This window comes from Medicago sativa, chromosome 8 (genome assembly GCF_051527215.1).
Source record: "Medicago sativa cultivar Bolivia chromosome 8, Bolivia_mono, whole genome shotgun sequence".
In the NCBI taxonomy this organism is placed as follows: domain Eukaryota; kingdom Viridiplantae; phylum Streptophyta; class Magnoliopsida; order Fabales; family Fabaceae; genus Medicago; species Medicago sativa.
In genome coordinates this window covers 36,768,350-36,795,488 of record NC_140756.1, presented here as the reverse complement: position 1 = coordinate 36,795,488, position 27,139 = coordinate 36,768,350, and positions in this window count along the sequence as shown.

Sequence of the window (27,139 nt, the reverse complement as noted above, 5' to 3'; positions counted from 1 at the left end):
ACTCCTTCTTCTTCGAGTTTGCTCTCGTTCTGATCCAGGAATGTAACGGTGCCTTGTGATTCTGTTTTGCTTCGAAATTCCAGCCTTGATTTCGATTGTGAATCAGTGGATTTGACAGTGAAATTTGGCTCGATTCTGGTGTGTTTTTGTGGATTGGATACTGGTATTTTGATTCGAATTTTGTGATGAGGATTATGTGTTGATGAAGAGTTGAGTTCTGGAAGAGTTTGTTAGGGTTTGTGTTCACGTGTTCTTGATGAGATTCATCAAGTTCATGTGAAATTTTGATTGTTTGATCTGTTTTTTGGTAGAAAGAGAAACTGCAAAGTGTTTGTGATGAGATGGCAAAAAATGAATGGATCTTTTTACTTTGACTGTGACTGGTCAGCTTTATAGGCTGACGCAGTGACTGCTGGACCTGTAAGATAGTGACACGTGGCATTGGACCTTAACTAACTTCTGGACTAAACTGCAAATGACTAAAAATAAAGGACTGAACTGCAAAATGACAGAAAAAGGACCTAAAAGTAATTAACAATAAAATTGGTAAAAAACGTAATTTGGAAATAAACGTAAAGTGAAACGATTAAAATTGACAAAACGGACTAAAACGAACAAATGGCCTAAATGAGGTACTTTAAAGTACCTCTCTGCCGAAATTTCGTGTGAAATGACTAAAATGCCCCAAGGGCTAAAATGACTGAAAATGACTCAAATACAAATTTTAAAATGGATTTTTAACAAGAAATTGAAGCAAAGACTCATACAAGCAAAATTAAAAGACTCAGAGACAAATTTTAGGATTTAAACAGGGTTTCAACACATGAAAAGACTAAAATGCCCCTAGGGGCAAAACTGACTCAAAATGACTTCAAATGCAATTTTGAACTGGATTTTGACATAGGATGAAACAGAGACTTATTCAAACTACTTGAAAGGACTCAAACAAATTTTTAAAGGACTGAAAGAAATTTTGACATAGGAAATGACTAAAATACCCTTACATGTGAATTTTGCAAATAACATTGAAATAAAATGCAGAGAAAGATGTAATTGATCAGGGACAGTTCAAATGGCTTGAAATGCAAGAAAGGAAAGATTGATTAGTATTTTTAGGTCCAAAATTAGGGTATAACAGCTGCCCCTATTTAAGTTTCTTTGTCCGGAGAGTCAAGAGACGAAGTCTTAGAGTTGACAGGACGAAGATACTTAAATACTAGCATTTGCACTGCTTTTGGACATAAAAATACGCTTTCAGATTTTCAAAAATGTACGTGCCATGCAATGCTTTGATTATGAATGCAAGACAAACAACTGGAGTCTATGGAACCTGTCATGTCACTGGGGACTCCGGTGGGCATTGACAGGGTAGACAAACCAGGGGGTAGAAAACGGGTACAAGTTGTTCTTTGGGTCGAACTAGCCACTTGACCAAGGAATACAGAACAAGAGATGGGTGCAAGCTGTTCTTGGGATTGAACTAGGCACTTGACCGGAAACATAGACATACAGGCAGATACAAGTTGTTCTTTGGATCGAACTTGACACTTGGTTGAAGATACAAACAGATAGGCAGACACAAACTGTTCTTTTGGATTGAACTGGCTGTTTGGCTGGAGACATAGACAAAAGGGTTGATACAAGCTGTTTCTTTGGATCGAACTTGCTTGTTGAATTATCACCACGTCATGTGGGAAGGTGCAGACTGTTCTCTTAGATCGAACTTGTCGTTTGACCGATAACAAAGCATAAGCTGGGTACAAACTGTTCTTCAGATTGAACTTGCCGTCTGACTGATAACAAAGCATGAGCTGGGTACAAACTGTTCTTTTTAGATCGAACTTGCCGTTTGACCGATAACAAAGCATAAGCTGGGTACAAACTGTTCTTCATATCGAACTTGCCGTTTGTCCGGAGGTATAGGTATATAAGCAGGTACAAGTGGTTCTTTTTTTGGATCGAACCTGGCACTTGACCAGTAACGAGATACAAATTGAAAGTCTGGTTAACAAGATACCAATTGAGGGTAAATTGTCATTGACTTGATTTGAGGATAGACATGACCATTTTGGTTGGCCCAAGAGTAAATTGAGAGTGAATTGACATTGATTCGAGTTGAAAATTGACATTGAAAGTTGAAATTGAACAGAGATATAGACATAGACATTGGATTGAGAGTTGAAATTGAAAGAGACATTGGAAATCGGAATTGAATTGAGACATAGACATTGGATTGGAGAGTTGCAATTGACATTGAGATTGGATTGAAATTGGAGATTGACATTGACATTGACATTGAGATTGGATTGAAATTGGAAATTGACATTGACATCGACATTGACATTGGATTGAAATTGGAAATTGACATTGACATTGACATTGGACATTGACATTGGATATTGGAATTGACATTGGAGATTGGAAATTGCTTCGAATTTGACATTGAATTGAAATTGAAATTGAGATTGCTTCGAATTTGACATCTGACATGATTTGAAAGTTGGTATTGAAATTGAAATTGACAATTGGAATTGAAATTGAAATTGAGTTTGACAGTTGGAATTGAAATTGAAATTGGCATTGAATTTGACAGTTGACAGTTGGATATGCACCATGTATGTATGGTATAGCAAGATTATTGGATGTATGAGCACATAAAATGCATGATTATGCATGTATGAATGCTTGGAATGCATGATTGGCTGGCAGTTGGATAGAGAAGCTTCACAAAGATAGACAAGACATTGGAAGTTTGGGCACGTAGTGGCTCGTGCTGTAACATATTCACAGGGGAAAAAACCTCTTTGGAGAGACCGTCGCTGCGAGACGTATCAAACCCATGGCTGAGGGCAATAAAACTTGTAGAGGAGGGACCCTTGGAAGGTTCTTGGATACAGGTCGCCATTGCTAGGCGTGTCAGTGCTGGGTAAACTTTGAATGTTCGCATATGTGGTCAATGCTTTTTTCAATATTTCATTCTTTCATTTTTCATTTTCAAACCCATTTTTGCCTGAACCGCCCTTTCGGGTTTTCGATTCACCGGGGAATAAGATTCTTTTCATTGCCCCATTTTTGCCTGAATTGCCTTCATAGGTTGTCAATCAGCGGGGTGCTCATTTTTGCCTAAGCCGCCCTTTCGGGTTTTCAACTTAGCGAGCTTTTTATTTTCATTTTTTATTTTTCATTTTCATTCTGTTTTTTCATTCTTGCCATTGACCACAGATCATCCTGGGGAGTAACCTGCTTGTAACATGTATTGGAATAGACATTGACATTCATTTATTCATGCATGTTTCATTGAAATGTACCCTATTGCTCAGGTTTGCTTTCAAAATAGACAGGAAAAGATTTTCAAATTTTCAAATTTTCAAAGATGTTTGTTTCAGACATTGACATTATCAAATAGAAAGAAATTGTTTTGTATAAAGCATTGAAAGTAGAAAGAAAAATAGAGTTTCAAACAGTAGAAAGGCTCAAATTGATGTAGAAGAGTGAGGGTCAGCCAAAGGCATGACTTCACGGATTTACAAAGCTTGGAAAATGGTAATTCTATTGGTTGGTGATACATTGAACACGATGACCGCTACATTTCATAGAAATTTTGAATTCACAAGTACAGAAGCCTCTGATGGAGACGATCATTGACAGTTGCAGATGCCCCCAGGGGTGTCGGTGATTTGCCAGATATAGTTACTTGTCTTTTATCAACCTCATTTTTGCATGAACCGCCCTTTCGGGTTTTCGGCTCATCGAGGCGCTCATTCTTGCCTGAGTTGCGTACAATCTCAGCGAGCTTTTTCATATTCATTTTTTTTGTCCCTAACTTTTGCCTGGATCGCCCTTTCGGGTTTTCGATCCACCGGGAAGCGCATTTTTGCCTAGGCCGCCCTTTCGGGTTTTCGACCTACCACGATGTTCTTTTCTTTCTAGACAAAGTATTTCTTGACTATATCGGCATTAACAGGATTTGGAAGCTCAACACCATCCATGTGTGTAAGAATCAAAGCACCACCAGAGAAAGCCTTCTTGACGACATAAGGACCTTCATAGTTAGGTGTCCACTTGCCCCTTGGGTCGGGTTGCTGATTTATTCTTCTTTTCAACACAAGTTCGCCTTCCTTGAATTCTCGAGGTCGGACTTTCTTGTCAAAAGCATTCTTCATTCGCACTTGATACAACTGTCCATGAGTCATAGCATCCATACGTTTCTCTTCAATCAGATTCAATTGATCATACCGACTTTGACACCATTCAGCCTCAGTTAACTTTGCTTCCATGATTACTCGAAGAGATGGGATCTCCACTTCCAGAGGGAGAACTGCTTCCATACCATATACCAGAGAGAAGGGAGTTGCCCCGGTTGAACTACGCACTGTAGTACGGTAACCATGCAAGGCAAAAGGTAGCATTTCATGCCAGTCTTTGTAAGTGGTGACCATCTTCTGAACAATCTTCTTGATGTTCTTGTTAGCGGCCTCAACTGCACCATTCATCTGAGGTCTATAAGGAGAAGAGTTGTGATGTTCGATTTTGAATTCTTCACATAAAGCTTGCATCAAACTATTGTTCAGATTGGAACCATTGTCAGTGATGATCTTGTTGGGAACACCATATCGACAGATGATGTTATTCTTGATGAACTTGACAACCACTTGCTTGGTCACATTTGCATAGGAAGCAGCTTCAACCCACTTGGTGAAATAGTCAATCGCCACTAGAATGAAACGATGTCCATTGGAAGCTTTTGGTTCTATTCTTCCGATCATGTCAATGCCCCACATAGAGAAAGGCCATGGGGAAGATATAACATTGAGAGCCTGTGGAGGCACATGAATCTTGTCAGCATAAATTTGACACTTGTGGCATCTCTTAGCATGTTTGTTGCAGTCACGCTCCATAGTTATCCAGTAATAGCCGACTCTTAACAGCTTCCTTGACATGGTGTGACCCGAAGCATGGGTTCCGAAAGTACCATCATGTACATCATGCATCAACTTCTCAGCTTCTTGTTTGTCAACACATCTCAACAAGACCATGTCATAGTTCCTCTTGTATAGGATTTCTCCGTCCAGAAGGAATCTACTAGCCCATCGTCTCAAGGTCTTTTTATCTCTGTTGGAAGCACCAAGTGGATATTCACGATTCTGCAAGAATTGTTTGATGTGGTAATACCAAGGCTTTTTATCATTCACATCTTCATTAGCTTGATCTGGCATATTTTCAATAGTAAACACATGAGCGGGCCTATCAAGACGTTGCACTTTGATTACGGGCACATCATTCCAGTGATTGACACGAAACATGGAAGACAGAGTAGCAAGAGCATCAGCCATCTGATTTTCATCCCGAGGGATGTGATGCAGCTCAACCTTGGTGAAGTACGTCAACAGACGTCTTGCATAGTCACGGTAAGGGATCAGCTTCTCATGATGAGTCTCCCATTCACCTTTTATTTGATTAATAACAAGTGCAGAATCTCCATAAATGTCAAGGTGTTTGATTCTCAGGTCAAGGGCTTCTTCAATGCCCAAGATGCATGCTTCATATTCAGCTATATTGTTTGTGCATTCAAAAGTTATTCGAGCGGTGAAAGGAATGTGGTGCCCCTGTGGAGTTACAATGATGGCTCCAATTCCTTTACCATAAGCATTAACAGCACCATCAAACACCAATCCCCATTTGCTATTGGGATCCGGCCCTTCATTGATCAGGGGTTCTTCACAGTCTTTCGCTTTCAGATACATAATCTCTTCATCAGGGAAATCAAATTTAATTGGCTGGTAATCATCAAGAGGCTGACAAGCGAGATGCTCAACAAGGACACTCCCTTTGATTGCTTTCTGAGCTTTGTACACAATGTCATATTCAGACAACAACATTTGCCAACGTGCAATCTTTCCAGTAACGGCGGGCTTTTCGAAGATGTACTTGATTGTTTCCATTCGGGATATCAACCAAGTTGTATGATTCACCATATAATGACGCAGGCGTTTGGCAGCCCATGCTAAAGCACAACAAGTCTTTTCAAGCATTGTATACCGAGTCTCACAGTCGGTGAACTTCTTGCTCAGATAGTAGATAGCATGCTCTTTCTTACCAGTCTCATCTTGCTGACCAAGAACACAACCCACAGAATCATCTAACACTGACAGATACATAATCAAAGGCCTTCCTTCCACTGGAGGGACAAGGATAGGTGGTTCCAACAGGTATTCTTTAATGCTATCAAAAGCTTCCTGACATTCATCATTCCATACAACAGGCTGATTCTTTCTGAGCAATTTGAAAATGGGACCACAAGTAGTAGTCATGTGAGATATGAATCTTGAAATATAATTCAGACGTCCGAGGAAACCTCTAACTTGCTTCTCAGTTTGAGGGGACGGCATCTCTCTGATGGCTCGGACTTTGTCAGGATCAACTTCAATGCCTCTTTGACTGACAATGAAGCCTAGCAACTTTCCAGATCTTACACCAAATGTACACTTGTTAGGATTCAACCGCAGCTTGTACTTTCTCAGTCTTTCAAACATCTTTTTCAAATACACCACATGATGCTCTTCATCACTTGACTTCACAATCATGTCATCAACATATACTTCAATCTCTTTGTGAATCATATCATGAAACAGAGTTGTCATACCTCTTTGATAGGTAGCACCAGCATTTATCAAACCAAACGACATCACTTTATAACAGAATGTCCCCCACGGAGTGATGAAGGACGTCTTTTCTCTATCTTCAGGAGACATCCGTATCTGATTATAACCAGAGAAACCATCCATAAAAGAGAACACTTTAGATTGAGCGGTACTGTCAACAAGCACATCAATATGAGGCAATGGGAAGTTATCTTTTGGACTGGCTTTGTTCAGATCTCTGTAATCAACACACATTCGAACTTTCCCATCTTTCTTTGGCACTGGCACAATGTTGGCAATCCACTCAGGATATTCAGCTGTCATGAGGAAACCCGCATCAATTTGCTTCTGTACTTCAGCCTTGATCTTAAGAGCCATGTCTGGACGAGACCTTCTCAATTTTTGTTTGACAGGAGGACATTCAGGTCTTGTCGGTATCCGATGTTCCACAATCTTGGGATCTAAGCCCGGCATATCTTCATAGGACCACGCAAAGACATCTGGATAATCATGGAGAAGTTGAATGATCTTCTTTTTCACTTCTGGCTCAAGTGCAGCACCAATCTTGATCTCTCGCTTGTTCTCTTCAGTACCCAGGTTGATAAGCTCAATTTCTTCCTGGTGAGGCTGAATGGCTCTTCTTTCTTGCTCAAGCAGTCGAGTGATCTCATACGGTATCTCTTCATCATCATCCTCATCTTCAGCTTCATATACAGGGAATTCAAAATTTGGAGGAACCATAGGGTCACTGTGTTCAACGGGTTTATTATGGTTCAATCTGCATAATATGATTGGGATGATTTTTAGAAAAAGTTTTTTCATGCAGATTTTTGAAATTAATAAGAAAATACAGACGTTTTGGTTTTTTCTGGCATTACCATTATTTCCAAGAAAAAGGCACTAAAAAGTAAAAACAAAGAGTCGTGAGAAAGACGACAACTTTTATTGAAAACGGCAATGCCGAAACAAACATGCCCTTACAATGATATCACTTTCGCCTTGGGCAGAGCGAAAGGATTGTTATTTTGAAAACAAAAAACATGAGCAACAAGACACATTACATGGAAGCATGCATGACTAAAGGAACATCAATGGCCTCCCAATTTCTCACGGTGCCTCCTGGTATAACAAATGTAGGCACATGACCTCTTTCAGCAGCATCTTCAGCAATAGCATTAATGAACCCAGCACTGTAGAAGGTTCCCTTTGAAACACCAGAAGTTGGAGAGAATCCAAGGCCCTCTTTACGCTTGTTTTCCAGAATCTGAATTACTTTGCCCCAGCCAGCAGCCTGCCCTGCTTGAACAGCCTTCTGGGCGTCTTTTAGTGAAGCCATGCTAGTACCAGCCCTTCGGGGTTCTGCACCCTCAACGGTCAAACCTTGAAACGACGTCCCTTCAGCGGACCCTGCTTCGACACAAGAGAAAGATGATACTTGGCTAACCAGAAATGCCTCCTCACCATGCACAGTGACAATCTTACCGTTCCTCATGAACTTGAGCTTCTGATGCAAAGTGGAAGTTACCGCTCCAGCGTCATGGATCCATGGTCTTCCGAGGAGACAACTGTAGGAAGCATTGATATCCATGACTTGGAAAGTAATTTGGAATGTCTCGGGACCAATGGTAATTGGCAAGTCCACTTCCCCGAGAACATCCTTGCAGGATCCATCGAAAGCTTTAACCAGATAGCTGCTACCCCTCAGAGAAATTCCATGATGGCTCAATTGCCTTAGTGTGGATTCAGGCATTACATTCAGAGACGATCCAGTGTCCACCAATACGTTGGATATCATATCAGACCCACAGTGCACCGAGATATGTAGAGCCAAGTTGTGGCGTTTCCCTGCTTCGGGGAGCTCATCGTCACCGAACCCCAAGCTGTTGCAGGCAGTAATATTACGTACTATCCCATCAAATTGATCCACAGAGACTTCGTGGTCAACATAAGCTTGCTCCAGTATCTTCATTAACACCTTCCTGTGAGCTTCTGAGCTCATAAGTAGAGACAAGATGGATATCTTTGATGGGGTTTGTAGCAGCTGGTCAACAATCTTATAGTCACTTTTCTTGATAAGCCTCAGGATTTCGTCCAGATTGGACTCTTCGATAGATTGGCCTGCTGGGCCGGTGTTCTTGTCAACAGGAGGAGCAACTGGTGGAGTTACCGTGGCAATAGGTGTCACCACCTTCCTTTGAAACAAGGGTGGACGGTCTTTTCCACTTCTCAGAATTGTAATTTCACCGGCAACATTGTCAACTGTAGCTGGGGATACCAGAGGCACTTCCACTCCATTCTCAACCATGGTTGCATTGTATTTGTAGGGAATTGCTTTGGTAGAGGTATAAGATACCGGACCAAGTAGCCTGATCACCAAAGGCTCAACATTCTTTGCCTGAGATACACTTTCAACAGGAGAGTCATGGAACACTGGCACAATCACACATACATCACTGGCAATCAAGTACTTGTCATCCATCAGGCTCTGGATATCATTTTGCACCACACAACAGCCCATAGGATTCTGCAGACATTCTGAACAAGAATCATGATCATGTTTGAACAGAGAAGCCTGGCAAAGTTTGACATGTAATGGCACCAAAGGCGTAACGACATTGCGGACATCCAACATGGGATCCTCTTGAGGAACGGGAACCCCTTCAAAGGCCTCAATCATGTTAACAGCAGCATGGTTTGGAAGCGGATTGTCAAGGACATGAGGAACACTGTTCTCAAAAGTCAAACGTCCTTTTTCTATCAGATCTTTCACAATATATTTCAGAGCAAAGCAACCTTCGACATCATGGCCTTGAGCACCCTGATGGAATTCACATGTTAGGTCCTGACGGAACCTGGGAGGCAATGGATTAGGCGGAGGCTTGCCTGGTCTAGTAACACAGTGTCCTTTAGCTAATAGAGTTGGGAGCAGCTCACCATACCGCATTGGTATTGGTGGAAAGGAAGGTTTGGGTCGGGGACCCTGTTGTTGCTGCCGTTGCTGTTGAGCGGGAGGCTGTTGTTGCACTTGCTGAGGGATGGCATTGACGGGCATTGGTGGTTGACCCGGTGGTAGAGGATATTGCTGATAAAATGGTGGGAAGAAAGGGTTTTGAGAGTATTGCATGTAGTGATAAGGCAGAGGGAATTGTGTAGCAGCTGCAGATGGGTTACCAGACACCATTCCTACGTCAGATTCTTTCCTCTTGTGATGACCGTTACCGTACTTCTTTGGTGCACTGTTTGAAGATTCACCCTTCTCAAGGACAATAATACCATCTCGGACAGCCTCCTCTAGGCGAGTTCCCATTGTAACCATATCAGAGAAGTTGTTCGGGGCAGAGACTATCATTCTTTCCTTGTATTCCTTCTTCAGAGTCTTCAGGAATGTCTGTGTTAATTCTTCCTCATCAAGTCGAGGAGAAACACGGGCAGCTGCCCCTCTCCACCTCTGAGCGTATTCACGAAAGGTCTCATCTGTTTTCTGAGATAGGGCTTTAAGAGAGTCCCTATTTGGCCTCAGACGGGTGTTGAACTCATATTGACCTTCGAAAGCAGCAGCGAGTTCCTCAAAGGTATGGATGTTATCTTTGCTCAGACTAGTGTACCAATCTGCTGCATCATCTGTCAAGCTACTCTGAAAGCAGTGGATCATCAGTGCATCATTGTCGGCGTAGTTAGCCATCTTTCGGACATACCGGATAACATGGTTATGTGGGCAAGAAGTCCCATTGTACTTGTCAAATTCTGGCTCTTTGAATTTCTTAGGAACCTCAAATCGGGATACCAAGCATAGATCACGAGCTTTAGCAGGAGCACCATTGTTTCCTCGGCTAGCCTTGACCTCACGGAGTTCTCCAACCAACTCCCTTAACTGTCTCTTCATAGCTTCCATTGCGGGATCTTGTCCCCGTGGAGTGTCAACATCAATCACCTGTTGCACAGTGTGTACAATGGGGTCGGTAACAACAGTAGTCACCTGAGGCATAGCAGTAGACACAGGAATCTGTCCTTGACCAGCAACACCAGAGACACCAGCAGCAGTATTAGGAGAGTAGTAAGCTGAGAGGCCATAAGGACGGCCGTTGGGCATAACAAAACGAGCATCAGTAGCCACAGTAGACAGTGGGATAGAGGGAATCACCTCAGCAGTAACTGGAACAGAAGTGGCTGGTTGTTCTTGTGAAGCCATCATAGCGGACATAGCGTCATGAGCCTTGGCCAAGTCTTCTTTCATAGCGGCCAATTCGGCACGGAGCTGAGCATTTTCTTCTTCAAAGTTAGCCATCATCCTTCTCTTGTGAAATCTTGTCTGATGAATTCTATCTGGTTGGTAGACTTTGCGAACACGAGCCACTTTTCAGACTGCGGCGGACAAAACCAGGAGGCAATGAGCACGAGAGAAGTTTTTTGTGACCAATGAATGCATATGATGCATGGAATGTGTTAATGCATATGCAAAAAAGACTCTTTTTGTGTTATCGAAGGGTTTTAGACAAATTATAAACTCGTAAACATTACTAAACAACAATTAACATAAACGGGAATCAAACAACCAACATATAGTTTTACAAGGCAATTTCAACATAAACAAATGGAAATAACAACGGGAAATGGAAATCCTCAAGCATAGGAAGTGGAAGCGTCGTCCTCAGACTCAGACTCATAGTCGCAGTATCGTGCATAGAAGTCACGGGCACTCCTAGCCCTCTTGGAGTCCCTCATAAGCAACCTATCTTTATCCTCAATCTCTCTCCTAGCCTTAGCTAACTCTTTCTTCAGTGTCAAGACCTCATGAGTCTGCTGCTCATCCTTTCCATCCAAAGTCATGATCAAGTTCTCAGCCTCATAGTATCTAGCCCTCCACTGATGCTTCTCCCGACTCTCCATAGCTAGATGCTCCTGATACATCTCCTGGGTAGGTGGGAGTAGAGGAAAAGGCATGGTAGGAACAGTTGCAGACACATATCTCATAGAGGGGTAAGGCATACCAATCTCCTCAGCTTGGTTTATCACCCACTGTGTATAGGCCTCATGAGCGATACCGGACCTCACACCCATATGCTTTACCTCTTTTTTCCGAAGCTTGGTCCAAGCTTGCATGAAATCTTCTCTAATTCCGGTGGGAGCATTGGAGTAGTGAAAGAAGTAAGGGGCCGTAGCAAGATTGATGGGCTTATCTTTCATCGGGAAACCAAATTGTCGCAAAGCAAGCTCCGGGTTATAGTTAATTCCACCCCGGGTACCAAGAAGAGGTACATTAAGAAACTTTCCACCACCAAAGATAATTTCCTTAACCCTAGAAGCGGGAGTGAGCCAAACCACTTCATTAGGAGTGAGAGCCATAATCCTCTGTGAAATATACCAATTCTCCGGATTGTCGTGGAAAGACTTCGGAAGGTGCGAAATAAACCACCTATAGAGGAGAGGCACACAACAAAGAATGTATCCGCGACCCTTGCCGGAACGATCGTGAATAGCATGGTATGTGTCAGCTAGCAAAGTAGGGACCGGATTCTTGGAGTGGAAGATCATAATAGCATTCATGTCCACGAAGCCATCAAGATTTGGAAAGAGAATAAGCCCATAGATGAGAAGTGCAAGAATAGCCTCGAGAGTGTCCTGACAAGTGGTATTGAGATTGGCTTTCCCAAGAAGATACTCTGAAGTGAACCCTCGGATGCGTGCCTTAGTGACAAGATTCTTGGAGACATCGGTGGTCTTGAGATAGAGATCTTTAGCAATAACCAATGGAGGAGGAGGATTTTCAGGTCCTGAGAAAGGTATCCTCTTAGCAATAGATAAACCCATCAAGGAAGAATAAGCCTCTAGAGTAGGCACCAACTGAAAGTCTGAGAAAGTGAAGCACCGATAGTCCCGATCATAGAATTGCACTAGAGTGTGCACAAGCTTCTCATCCACATTAGTATGGAGAATAGGAAGTAAAGCCCCGTAACGACGTCGGAAACCGGTCGGATCCTCAATTTTGAGTGCCAAATCTCTCAAACTAGCCAAATCCACTTCCTTGAACTTGTAGGACTTAGTCATCTTCATCCCTACAATGTTTACAATTTCAACTTGTCTAAGCCCTTCGATAGCAATGCATGGAAAAAGTTTATGCATGTATGCATGTATGCATGAATGCATGATTATGTTCAAGTTCGGAGAAAACATGGTGGGTTGAAGTTCAAAGTCGAGGAGTCATGGGTGGACACGGTGTCCGGTGAATCTAGGGCTTTAGGATAATAGTAACCGGGTTCTAAAAAGGTTCCCAAGTTGCAACCTCTCCGACGTATATCACGGTGTCACGAGACAACACTCGCTTCATGATTATACGTGGAAGGTCTAACTTGAGTGTAGTATCGCGTGACGACTAAAACTCGAGACAACACTCGGTTTAGCCTCCGCACTACGTCCTAGAAAATGGCCATGGATGGGTTTGGTTATCTACGGTTCATAGCGTCATAGAACAATTAGAAGTAAAGTGCCTAAACGCGACAACACGCGCCGACAACATCACCTCTAAAATGCCTCAGCTATGTGGGATTGATCGCATAATCCAAAACACGAGGCAACCCCCGGAATGAATTGTCGATTATATCCCTCCTAAATCCTAAGTTCACTCAGCCCGGGTGCAGGACTTTTGATATTCTCACCCACACGTTTGCAAGAAATTAAACATTTATTCACATAGGAAAGCACGTAAAAGAAGCAAGTAAAAATGAAAGCGCAAGCGAGGAAATAAAGACTAGGCGTAACTCTCTTTACTCCCCAGTGAAGTCGCCAGCTGTTTTATCTTGGTTTTCGGGTGTCAAACATTGATTACGTTTGAACCTTTTAAACCGGTGATATCTTATTTTTTCTTGGGAAGGGAAAAAGTAAGCAAAACCCTTGAGAATCGAGGTCCGGGAGTTGTTTTCGCTACGGGAAGGTGTTAGGCACCCATAACGACTATAGTATCCTATAGGAACCGTCTTTTAATTTCTACGCGCGCGCTTTATTTTTAAATGCTATTTGAAAATGTTATTTACACCTAAAAGTTACTAAATGAAGAATTGGAGGGAGAAGAATGATTTTGGATTTTTTTTATTTTTTATTGAATTGAAGGAATTTTGTTCCTTGCCTACGTACCCGATTAAGGGATCAAATCCACCGTAGTTCTCTTCCAAAAATGTTTTTGTTTTTGTTGGTTGATTTTAAGTTTGAAAATTGGAATTTGAAGAATAGAAAGAGGACTCAAGGGCATGGGATTAGGAAATTGTGAGGTTGGATTAGTGAATTGCAAAATATGGTCAAAGTATGATTAAGGTTCATTAAGATTTGATTAAGAAAATAAAAGGAAAATTCAATGGGGTTTTGACCCCAAGGTTTATTATGAAAAATGTTTGAGTGAAGTTTGTTCAAGTTTTTTGGAAAAATGATTTTTCTAAGTATAAAGCCTAAACATACATCTAAACATACAATCCTAACATACATCTAAACATGCATATTCTAACTATATAGTGATGTGTGTGCATGTGTCGGTGCTTGTGTCGGTGTACATTATTGGAGTCCATTGTCCTTTACATCATGCCCTAAAGACATTCTATGGCCTCTTTGCCAAGAAAATTAAAAGTGCATAAAGGAAAAATATTACAAAACTCCTAAGTGTTTACATTCTAACTTTGGTACAAATTAAGTTGCAAGAAAGAAATAGAGATGAATATGGGATGAAATGGAGATGCTTATGATGAATATGAAACATGAAATGAAAAGGTTAGTAGCATATGATAATATGGAGCAAAAATAAGGCAAGAAAATACCATAATGGAAGCATAGGATCTAACACAAAATAAACCAAACCAAGTGCAAAATATGACTAAGAAATCACTCACATAATGCAATCATCATAGAGCTCACAACTTTCATAGCCTTATATATTTTTTTGAGGATATACATTTCCATTTCAAAGAATGATAGTTAAAGCCATATGATGAGCCTTACATTCTTGAGTGAACTTAGGCATATTTATACTACTTATTCACAAATGTGACTTGTAAACCAAACAACTAACTAAATTCTATACACAAGTATCAAAATCAGGTTCAAACAGTGGCTAATGGTTCATGGAAACACATATCATGTATCACAAATGTACATCATGGATTAGAAACAAAAACTAAGCCAATTTTCACCAATTTTAACATAATATTCAAGAAATAACACTAGAAATTATCTCAATATTTTTGACAAGCTTTTCAGTATAAAACCAACACAAAACATCACAAAAATACTAGAAAAAACTCTATAAATTTTCATAGGATTTTCTAAAATATTTCAAGCTTGCCAGGGGTGCAAAGATCACAAAAAGCGTGGAAAATAGCAAAAATAACAAAGAAAAACGAAAATCTGTAAAGACAGGAGGTCCAGGCCCAAAGGGAGATGGATCCTGGATCATCCAAACGCATCAGGGACGTTGGATGGATCCAGGAAGCCAAAACCCTAGATCCAAAGCACCAGAACACAGAGGAGCACGGGAAGCACAATGGAACAGCACGCACAGGATCAGTATAGGTATAAAAGCAAAATCAAAGGGAAAACTCTCACAATCTTCACTCCTTTCTCTCTCTACAAAGCTCTTAGAGAGAGAGAGTCTGCAGACTCTCTCTTCTCCGACCAAACACCGATCGTCTTCCTCACTTCTCTTACGCGGTGGCCGGCGGTGGCGCCGCCGCGTCGGAACCCTAAACGGAAACCTAATCATGTTCTCTTGACGTTCATGACCTCCTTTCTTTGATTCTGAGGCTCGTTTTTACAAAAGGCTTACGAATCAACGTAGATCGGAGAAAGATTAAACGCTTCGTTCTTGTTTTCAAATTCTTTTTAAATGGCGTTTTGGAGAAAGATCTCCTAAAACCTCCTGTCTACGTTGATTTGTTGAAGAAACAGCATAGATATGAGATAAACTAACATGATTTGTAGAGGAACAATGAAGAAAGAACGGGAAGGAAAAGTTTGGTACCTGGACAGAAGAGATGATGAATTTCTTCGAATGTTCTTCTTCGTTTGGCTTCTGTGAACTGTTTGATTCTTGATCTGCTTCGTTGATGCTTCGATTTTGATTCGAAACCCTAGGGTTTTAGATTTTGCTGCGATTCTTGTCCTGGTTTCTTCGATCTTCTTCTCCTCTGATTCGGTTTCGAATTCAATCCGTTTTCTTCTCTTCTCTCAAACTCTTTCTTGTGATCGCCTTTTGGTTCGAATTGCAGGAAGGAAAGAGATTCGATGATGAGGATTCCTTACGGAATCTGAGAATCTTTGGAATTCGAGTTAGCTTTTGTGAATTTGTTGCTGGATTTGATCGAATTATGATGAAACTGACATGAATTTGAAGGATTGATATTGATTTTGAGTTCAAGAAATTCGGTTAGGGTTTGAAGGTAGATGAATGTTCATGGTGTTCATGTGATTTTCTGAGTTTTTTGGGATTTTGATCGAAAATTCTTGGGAGAGAGAAAGTGGAATGAGTTTGTTGAGTTGGCAGAAAGTGAATGGTATCTAGCAATGATTGGGACTCCTTATATAGCTGACATGTGTACTGATGCCCCAATAGAAAGTTGACATGTGTACTGATGCCCTAACTGATTCGGCCTTGGCATAATTTTGGACATTTGGGCCTTCCTGCAAATTTTAAGACCTTGGGGACCTTCCTGCAAATCTTGAAAATTCATGGACTATTCTTATAAAAAAAGAAAAAAGGACTGGACTGTAAAAAAAAAGACCAATCTGCAAAATGATGAAAAAATAAGGACAAAAAAAATGACAAAAATGACACAAGGACTAAAATGCAAAATTAGAAACTTTAGGACTTAGAAAAAAAACTAAAATAAAATTGGAATAAAAAATGGTAATTTGACTAAACGTAAAGTGAAACAATTAAAACTGACAAAACGGACTAAAACGAACCAATGGCCTAAATGAGGTACTTTAAAGTACCTCTCTGCCGAAATTTCGTGTGAAATGACCAAAGTGCCCCTGGGGCTGAAAACGACTAAAAATGACTCAGATGCAGTTGAAAAATGGATTTTTGACAGAGATTGAATCAAAGACTCATACAAGCAAAATTAAAAGGCTCAGAGACAATTTTTAGGATTTGAACAGAGTCTTGACACTTGAAATGACCAAAATGCCCCTAGGGGCAAAACTGGCATAAAAATGACTTCTCATGCAAATTTTGAAATGGATTTTGACATAGAATGAAACAGGGACTTATTCAAACTATTTGAAAGGACTCAAACAAGTTTTTAAAAGATTGAAAGAAATCTTGACAAAGGAAATGATTAAAATGCCCCTGCATGTGAATTTTGCAAATAACATTGAGATAAGATGCAGAGAAAGATGCAATTGATCAGAGACATATCAAATGACTTAAAATGCAAGAAAGGAAAAATTGATTAGTATTTTTAGGTCCAAAATTAGGGTATAACATATTGGACTGTGCTCGAGATTACACCACCCGGGTCTCTCCGTAAAATGAATTTAGATAATGTTGTTCTTTAACACTAACTTCTAACTTAATAAATGAATATGACTGTGTATGATACGATATGAATATGATTCGGATGACGATAGACATGAGCAAACTATGAAGATATACCGACGAAAATTTTAGGTTTTCCTAATCGTTCGGTTTAGGATCGTGTCATGAATATGTTAAGTTTAGGCCTTGATGCCAAATTGAGTTTACCAGATCTTAGTGAGTATCTGGATGTTTTTCCGGCCGATATCACGAGTTTACCCCCAGAAAGAGAAATTGAGTTTTCAATTGAGTTGATTCCGGGAGCGGAACCAGTGTCTGCAGCACCTTATAGGATGTTACCCTTAGAACTCAAAGAACTGAAATCTCAACTGGAAGAACTTATTCAAAAGCATTTTATCAGGCCCAGTGTGTCTCCTTGGGGTGCACCGGTGTTGTTGGTTAAGAAAAAAGATGGTAGTATGAGGTTGTGTATTGATTATCGCCAACTGAATAAGGTGACTATTAAGAACAAGTATCCTCTACCGAGAATTGATGACCTACTGAATCAACTTAAGGGAGCGACAATGTTTTTAAAAATTAATCTCGGATCGGGTTATCATCAGATTCGTATCAAATCTTCATATGTGTCCAAGACGACTTTCAGAACGCGTTACAGACACTATGAATTTTTAGTTATGCCATTCGGTGTGACTAATGCCCCAGCAGTTTTCATGGACTATATGAACCGGATTTTTCAGCCGTATCTAGATTAATTTGTCATTATCTTCATTGATGACATTTGGGTTTATTCCAACAACCCGCAAGAACATGCTCATCATTTGAGAATAGTGTTGGATATTCTTCGGGAGAAGCAACTGTATGCAAAATTCAGTAAGTGTGAGTTTTGGTTGTCAGAAGTCAAGTTTCTATGTCATGTTATTTCTCAGGGAGGTGTGGCAGTCGATCAGTCGAAAGTAGAGTCTGTTCAAAATTGGACTAGACCAAAGAACATTTCAGAGGTTCGAAGCTTTTTGGGATTATCTGGTTACTACCGACGATTCATTATGAATTTTTCCCAGATCGCTTTACCATTAACGCGGCTTACGAGGAAGGACGTGCCATTTGAATGGGATGAAGAATGTGAAAAGAGTTTTAGGACTCTGAAGAACAAGTTAACGCAAGCACCACTTTTAAATATTCCAGACCCTAAGAAGAAATACATTGTGTTTTGTGATGCATCCTCTAAAGGACTCGGTTGTGTACTTATGCAAGAAAATAGTGTAATAGCTTATGCATCCAGACAACTCAAGACGCATGAAGAGAACTATCCCACACATGATTTGGGATTGGCGGCTATAGTTTTTACTTTGAAGATATGGAGACATCACTTATATGGAGCTCAATTTGAACTATTTAGTGATCAAAAGAGTTTGAAATACTTGTTCGATCAAAGGGATCTGAATATGAGGCAAAGACGTTGGATGGAGTATCTAAAGGATTTTGACTTTGATTTGAAATATCATCCAGGAAAGGCCAATGTTGTAGCGGATGCTTTGAGTCGCAAGACCTTAGCTCAAGCTGAGGCCATGATGCATACTTTTAAGTTGTATGAGAAGGTCCGAGACCTTAACCTCAAAGCCTCGGAAGATGATGATGGTATTTGGTTACACAAACTAGAAGTCTCCTGTGATTTGCGGTCAAGAATTGTACAAGCACAGGATGCAGATGATTAATTGCAGAAAAGAATTGGTCATCCAGAATTTTCTATGGCATCGGATGGAGCAATTTTGTTCGAAGGAAGGATGTGTGTTCCGAACTATCCAGAGCTTAAAAGGCTGATCTTAGAAGAAGTTCACAAGAGTAGTTTCTCAATTCACCCTGGTGCTACCAAGATGTATCAAGACCTAAAGAGAGAGTATTGGTGGCCTGCAATGAAATCAAATATTGTAGTGTTTGTAGCAAGTTGTATTGTATGTCAACAAATCAACATTAAACATCAGAGACCAACGGGTTTGCTTCAACCATTAGAGATTCCACAATGGAAGTGGGAGCAGATATCTATGGACTTTGTGGGAGGCTTACCCCGTACTCATAAAGGACATGACTCAATTTGGGTGATCGTGGATAGATTAACCAAGTCAGCTCATTTCTTACCGGTTAAATCTACTTACAGAACATCGCAGTATGCAAAATTGTTCATCTCGGAGATAGTCAAGCTACACGGTGTTCTAGTGAGTATAGTGTCGGATAGAGATCCAATTTTTACTTCACACTTTTGGAAAAATTTTCAAAGAGCTTTAGGGACCCGCTTGAAGTTGAGCACGTCTCATCATCCACAGACTGACGGTCTGTCAGAGAGAACTATTCAAACCTTAGAAGATATGTTGCGTCCTTGTATTCTAGAAGATGGTGGGTGTTGGAATAATCATTTGCCTTTGATAGAATTTTCCTACAACAATAGTTATCACTCCAGTATAGGTATGGTACCTTATGAAGCATTGAATGGTAGGAAGTGTATAACTCCCTTATGTTGGGCCGAAGTTGGAGATAAGAGCATTATTGGACCAGAAATCATTCAAGAAACAACTCTGAAAATTAAATAAATTTAGGAAAAGATGAGAATAGCTCAGAGTCGTCAGAAGAGTTACGCAGACAAGAGACAGAGACAGAGACCTTTAGAGTTTAGCGAAGGTGATCATGTATTTCTAATGGTTACGCCTAAATTGGGTTTGAAAGGTGTCTCAGAACCAAGAAATTATGTCCCTAGTATGTAGGACCGTTTTTAATACTGAAGTGTATCGGTCCAGTTGCTTATCAATTAGCTTTACCTCCAGCCATGTCAGGATTACACGATGTGTTCCATGTATCTCAATTGAAGAAATATATTCCGGATCCTTTCCAGCCAATTGAGCTAGACTCTATAGAGTTGAATTCGAACTTGACATTTCAGCTGGAACCAGAAAGGATAGTGGACCATGACGTCAAATCCCTCAGGAGCAAAGAGATTCCCATAGTGAAGGTAGTATGGAAAGGTTCGCCAAATGGTGAAGCTACGTGGGAACTTGAATCAGAAATTATCAACCAATACTCGCATTTGTTTTCAGTTACATTCTAAAATTTCGAGGACGAATTTTTTTTAAGGGGGTAGAATGTAACAACCCTCTTTTTCATGTCGCGACGTATTACCTGTTAACGATACAATGCGTATGTTTAGGGTTAAGGGCAGTTTTGGCATTTGAGCATGAGTAGTATTCAAGGACCTTAGGTCCCAAAATATTCTTTGGTTTTCAAACTTTCTCTCTCTAGGTTTTTGTGGAAACATTTGCTCTCTTCCCTCTCTAGAAAAACGATCACCATCCCTCCCAAATTCATAATCACTTAATGTTTTCTCCTTCAAGCAAGCAACTATGTAAGGAATGAGTACCTTTTGATGGAAACAACTTAGAATACTTGAAGCAAGCTTCCTCCACTTGATTCTACTTAGCTAGCTGTTTGGTGTAAGGCTTAGAATACTAGAGTTTCATGTTAATTTGGACGAGTTTTGGGTCAAAAATTGCAAATTCTGCACCACAGACCCGAAGAAACTTGCTATTAGTGAAATATTTCGCTAATAGCGAAATTCACAGAACCTTGCCCGGAAACATTTTGCCAATGTCGAAACTCTCTGACCCTGCCAACATGCTTTTGGCTTGTTGACTCATTTTAGGGCCGGTGGTGCAGTCCGAATACTTTCTTTCATCGATTTTGAAATTCTAGCGTACTTGTTTTAACACGTTCTGTCAGATGTTTTAACGTTTGCAATGTTCCGATTAATGTTTCAACATCACGCGATAAACAGAAATAAAACAAGGAAAAATAAAGGACAGAAAACAAAGAACACAGGAAGTTTGTTGACCCAGTTCAGCACAACAAGCTTACATCTGGGGGCTACCAAGTCAGGAAGGAAATCCACTAGTGTAGTCCTTATTCAATAGCTCTCAGCAAACTCCTCCTTTACACTATATGACCTAGGACCTACCCGTATAGACTTCAACCTAGGAACTCCTAGATCTGAGATCCCATCTCACTATCCTAATGGTCAGTCATTGCCCCAGTGACCTATCAGACCTCAAACACAAAAGATTAGAAGTTACCTTCCAACACAAACAACCAAACCTTGTTTCACAACTTCGTTTTGATGCACAAGAGTATCAATACTCAAAAACTCAGTCCTAAACAAGTATCACAGGCGATACAGGAAAGGCACACAGTAAAGATTCTAGACTTGCATCACAAACGACACAAGAACAGAATACATGAAGACTCAAACCCTAAAGATCTAAACTTTTTAGTATGACGGATTGAATGAGCAATTAGGTCTTGAAGTCTTCCTTTTATACTGAAGCAGTTTGGGCTAAATAACTCGTTGGGCTTCAATAAACTTGCAGATCGGTTCAGCGAACCTGCAAAATAGAATCAGAAACAAATCTAGAAAGTCCTAATATGTCGGAACCTATTTAGAAACATTCCAAATCGTAACAAATATTTCCTAAAATAAAATATCTATTTTAGTAATATTCCACAGCTGATTCTTATAAGATATGCGCGTTACTTGGTCAGTAAGTAAAGGAAATACAGTTTCCTTATACGATAAAATATGCGCGTACAGATAAGGCAGAAACCCAGGCACACTGAACTGTGCCAGGATGTTGGAACATTGTATCTAACATCTTACAGGGTCGCCTAACCACATGCTGGAACATTGGTTCCAACTTACAGAACAAGGATATTTGGTTTAGCAACAATGCAGCCAACACAAATACCCAACAATCTCCCCCTTTGGGAAATTTTTGGCTAAAGCAAATCAAGGCCAATACTTATGAAACAGAGGGATACAAAAGATACCATTCCTCCAAGAGCATGAGCACACACACCAATGAAGAAACAACTAGCACACGGAATCCAAAGAGACACCATAGTTACACTTCATCAAGTCATCACAAACACATATTCAAGAAGAAGAAGTAGCAGACATTATCACTTTAGAGAAAGCAAAAGTGTGCATACATAGAATACCTCACAGATCATCAATCACAACTTAAGCTGGCAGAGGTATTACACTGGATCAGAGACATGCAGCAGCGGATCAGATCAGTAGCATAGTCTCAAGAGCTAAGGAATAAATTCCTAAGCTACAACTAGGGAACCTAAGTTCTTGTACAGGAGATGAAGAGAGAACTAAAATTCCCTCAAGAGCAGTGAAAAACTAAGTTCTAATGCTACAATCAAGGAAGATAACTTCCAACACAGAAGTGGAGAGAAACAAGATCTCTCAAGAGCAGAGGAAAAACTGAGTTTCCAATGCTACAAACATAGGTGTTATACCCTAATTTTGGACCTAAAAATACTTATTCAAAATCTTCTTTCATCATTGACATATGTCTATTATTCTTGAAGAATTGCCAATTTGCTATTGTTTACACTGACCTTTTACTCTGCTTTATTTCCCAATTTAGCTTTACAAAACTTTTCAATTGTGTATTTTTTCCATGTTTTCTTGCATTTCAAGTCATCCAAAACTTTTTCTTGCATTTCAAGTCATTTGAATTTGGCTCTAATCAATTGCATCTTTCTCTGCATTTTATTTTAATATTGTTTGCAAAATTCATGGAAAAGGGTATTTTAGTCATTTCCTGCATTCAACTCATTTTAGTCCTTAAAAATTGTTTGTGACTTTTCGTTTGATTTGTATAAGTCCCTGTTCCACTTTCATGTTAAAATCCATTTCAAAAAAATTGCATTTGAAGTCATTTTTGAGTCAGTTTAGCCCCTAGGGGCATTTTAGTCATTTCATGTGTAAAACTCCTTTTAATCCCTAAAAAAATGTCTCTGAGACTTTCCAACTTGCTTGTATAAACTTTTGCTTGAATTCCCTGTTAAAAATCATTTTGAACTTGCATTTGAGCCATTTTGAGTCATTTTAGTCCCTTTGGGCATTTTTGTCATGTCACACGAAATTTTGGCAGAGAGAGGTTACTTTGAAGTACCTCATTTAAGTAATTGGTTCGTTTTAGTCCATTTTGTGTTTTTTATTGGTTCCACTTTACGTTATTTTCCATTTACCAATTTTAAATTCAATTTTAGTTTAATTTTCATTTTAGTCCTTTTTGTCATTTTGTATTTTAGTCCTTTTATTTCAGTTTTTTGCAGATTGGTCCTTATCTTTTGGTTAATTGCAAATTTGTCCAAAAAGTTAGTTACAAGTCCAGGTACACGTGGCAGATTATGACAGGCCAGAATATCACATGTGTCAGCTATAAATTCCAGTCATCATAGTCAAAAGGGTCAACACCATTCATTCTGTTACAACTCATCACAAACACTATTACTCTTTCTCTCTCCACCAAAACAAATCAAAACCGAAACAAACTCTGAAAAATCTGAAGAACATTGAAGAATGAAGATGAATCTTCATCTTCAACCTCAACAGAAATTTCCAGAATCCTAACTTCCTCCATAAACTGAATTCGTAATACCTGCAACAAAATCACGTTAACAACAAATTCCAAAACACAACAGTCATCATCAAAGATCTTCCCCCATCAAAATCCATAACCAATTCAATCACAGACTCACTGATTCACCACTGAATCACAAATTCCAGCATATCAGTTTCAATCATAGCAAGAACGAATAACAGCAAGAGTCAATAGAAGCAAATCAAAGAGGAACAAGAACGAATTCGAAGAAAAGGAACGGAATCGCAAAGTTTCAAGGAAACAGAAGGAAGAAGGATACGACTAGCTCGGATTCACGCTGATAACGCAAGGTATGTCAGAAACTTTCTTGCTCCTTTTCTCTTCAAGATTTTCGCAAGATTGAATGTTAGATCTAGAAGGTTCTGTGTGTGTTACTGCAAATCTGAGTTCGTATCCGAGAAGAGGAGAGGAAAAGCGTTCTAAAACACAAAAAAATTTCTGAATCGGAGAAGAAAATATGACCGACGCCGGAAACCGTCGCCGGAAACCGCGCCGGCGTTCTTGATGCTCGCCGGAGAAGACGACTAAGATTTGCAGACTCTCTCTCTTCTTCTCACTCTAGAGAGAGAAACGTATGACGTTTGTGTTGGCTTTCTTGTGATTCTTGCTTATATACTTCCCTTTGATCTCATGTGTGTGCGTACATGATATTACCATGCTCCCTCGTTTGAGAACAGTTGGATCTAGGTCTTGGAAGATCTGGATCAATCCAACGCCTCAGAGGCTCCTGGATGATCCAGATCCATCCATATGTGTGGACTTGGGCCTCTATGCACTGTGGGTTTCGTTTTTGCTATATTTCTTGCTAAATACACCACTGTTCAATGCTGTTTACACCACTGTGTGCTCAAAACTTTGATAAAAATTCCAAATAAATTCCTATTAATTTTCTTGTGTCTTTTGGTGAATCTTGATGTTGTTTGCATGATTGAATCTTGATTAAGAGTGTATGAAAATACTTTGTGTTCTTGTTAATTCAATATCTTGATTCATGTTAAAATTTTGTTATAAAAAACTTTCAAGTGTTGTGAATTCTTTGTGGTAATTTTGGCATCTGAAACCTATTCTTTGGAATGTGGTTTCATGCCAAAATTCACTTCAAGATCATGTGTGACATTTCCTTACCTTTAGCTCACTTTTTTGTTAACTTTCTTTGAAAAATTGTGATGTGACTTTGGGCTTGGATATTGATACATACTTGTGGCTTTGAACGTGTAACTTTTGAAGTGAATTTGCCTCTTAATATGGTGTATGCTTGCTATTTTGATTTAGTTCTTGTGGACCTTGTGTTTGGTAAATAATGTGAAAATCTTTTGTGAAATAAAAGTGCACAAAGAACTTGAAAACCTTATAATTTTTGTCATGTTAACTTTCCTTGGTTCTCATATTTGTTCCCTTGGAATAAGGCACTTAAAACTTCCTTATGTTGTGAGAATCTAGGTCTTGAGCTTGCTTTAGAATTATATTGAATCTCAAGTCCTTTTGTCACTTTTTTGCTAAAATTGTTCGATTCCTTCACTTGCAAGCTATAACTACTTTACTATGCATTTGTTATTTTGTTTCCATTTCACTTGTGCTATTAATCCTTTGTTTCTTGTTCCATAAGCCTTTCATGAACATCCCCATCTCATCTCATATTCATCTCTATTTTTCTTGCAATTTAATTCTTGCCAAGATTTAGCATGTAAAAACTTAGGGACTTTGTAATTTCTTTTATGCAATTTTAATTTCTTGCAAGACCATAGCATGTATCTAGGCCAATGATGTAAAGGACAATGGACTCTAATGATGTACACCGACACTAGCACACACATCACATAGATACTTTAGATGTATGGCTAGGTTATGCATGTTTAGATGTATGTTTAGGATTGCATGTTTAGATGAATGCTTAGGATTTACACTTAGGAAAAATAAATTTTCAAAAAAACTTGAACAACATCACTTGAAAACCTTTTTCCAAAAAATATAGGAGTCAAAACTCCTTTGCATTTTCTCTTTTATTTTCTTAATCAAATTTCAATGAAAATTAATCATACTTGACTTTTTTTCAAAATAACTAATCAAACCTCACTTTTTCTTAAAATCTCAAGCCTTTAAGGCCTCTCAATCTCCATTCTTCAAAATTCCCATTTTCAAACTTAAAATCAACCAACAAAAACAAAAACATTTTTGGAAGAGAACTACGGTGGATTTGATCCCTTAAAAGGGTACGTAGGCAAGGAATCAAAATTCCTTCAATTCAAATAAAACAAAAAAATCAAACATTCTTCTCCCTCCAATTCTTCACTTAGTAAACTCCTAGGTTTAAATAAACACTTTCAAATAGCATTTAAAAATAAAGCGCGCGCGTAGAAAGTAAAGATGGTTCCTATAGGATACTATAGTCGTTATGGGTGCCTAACTCCTTCCCGTAGCGAAAACAACTCCCGGACCTCGATTCTCAAGGGTTTTTCTTATTTTTCCCTTCCCAAGAAAAAATGAGATATCAAAGGTTAAAAGGTTCAAACGTAATCAATGTTTGACACCCGAAAAGCCAAGATAAAACAGCTGGCGACTTCACTGGGGAGATTCGTGAGTTACGCCTAGTCTTTATTTCCACGCTTGCGCTTTGTCTTTGCTTGCTTCTTTTACATGCTTTCCTATGTGAAAAAATGTTTAAATTCTTGCAAATGTGTGGGGTGAGAATATCAAAAGTCCTACACCCGGGTTGAGTGAACTTAGGATTTAGGGGGGATATAATCAACAATTCATTCAGGGGGTTGCCTCGTGTTTTGGATTATGCGATCAATCCCACATAGCTAAGGCATTTTGGGGGTGATGTTGTCGGCGCGTGTTGTCGCGTTTAGGCACTTTACTTCTAATTGTTCCATGACGCTATGAACCGTAGATAACCGAACCCATCCATGGCCATTTTCTGGGATGTAGTGCGGAGGCTAAACCCAGTGTTGTCTCGAGTTTTAGTCGTCACGCGATACTACACTCAAGTTAGACCTTCTTACGGATAATCGTGGAGCGAGTGTTCGTCTCGTGGCACCATGATATACGCAAGAGAGCTTGCAACTTGGGAACCTTTTTAGAACCCAGTTACTATTTCCTAAAGCCCTAGTCTCACCGGACACCGTGTCCACCCATGACTCCTTGACTTTGAATCCCAACCCACCATGTTTTCTCCGTACTTGAATGTGATCATGCATACATGCATACATGCATAAACTTTTTCCATGCATTTATCGAAGGGCTTAGACAAATTTAATTTGTAAACATTGTAGGTATGGGGAAGACTAAGTCCTACAAGTTCAAGGAAGTGGATTTGGCTAGTTTGAGGGATTTGGCACTCAAGATCAAGGATCCGGTTGGTTTCCGACACCGTTATGGGGAGTTACTTACTATTCTCCGGACTAATGTGGATGAGAAGCTTGTGCACACTCTAGTGCAATTCTATGATCGGGATTATCGGAGCTTCACTTTTCCTGACTTTCAGT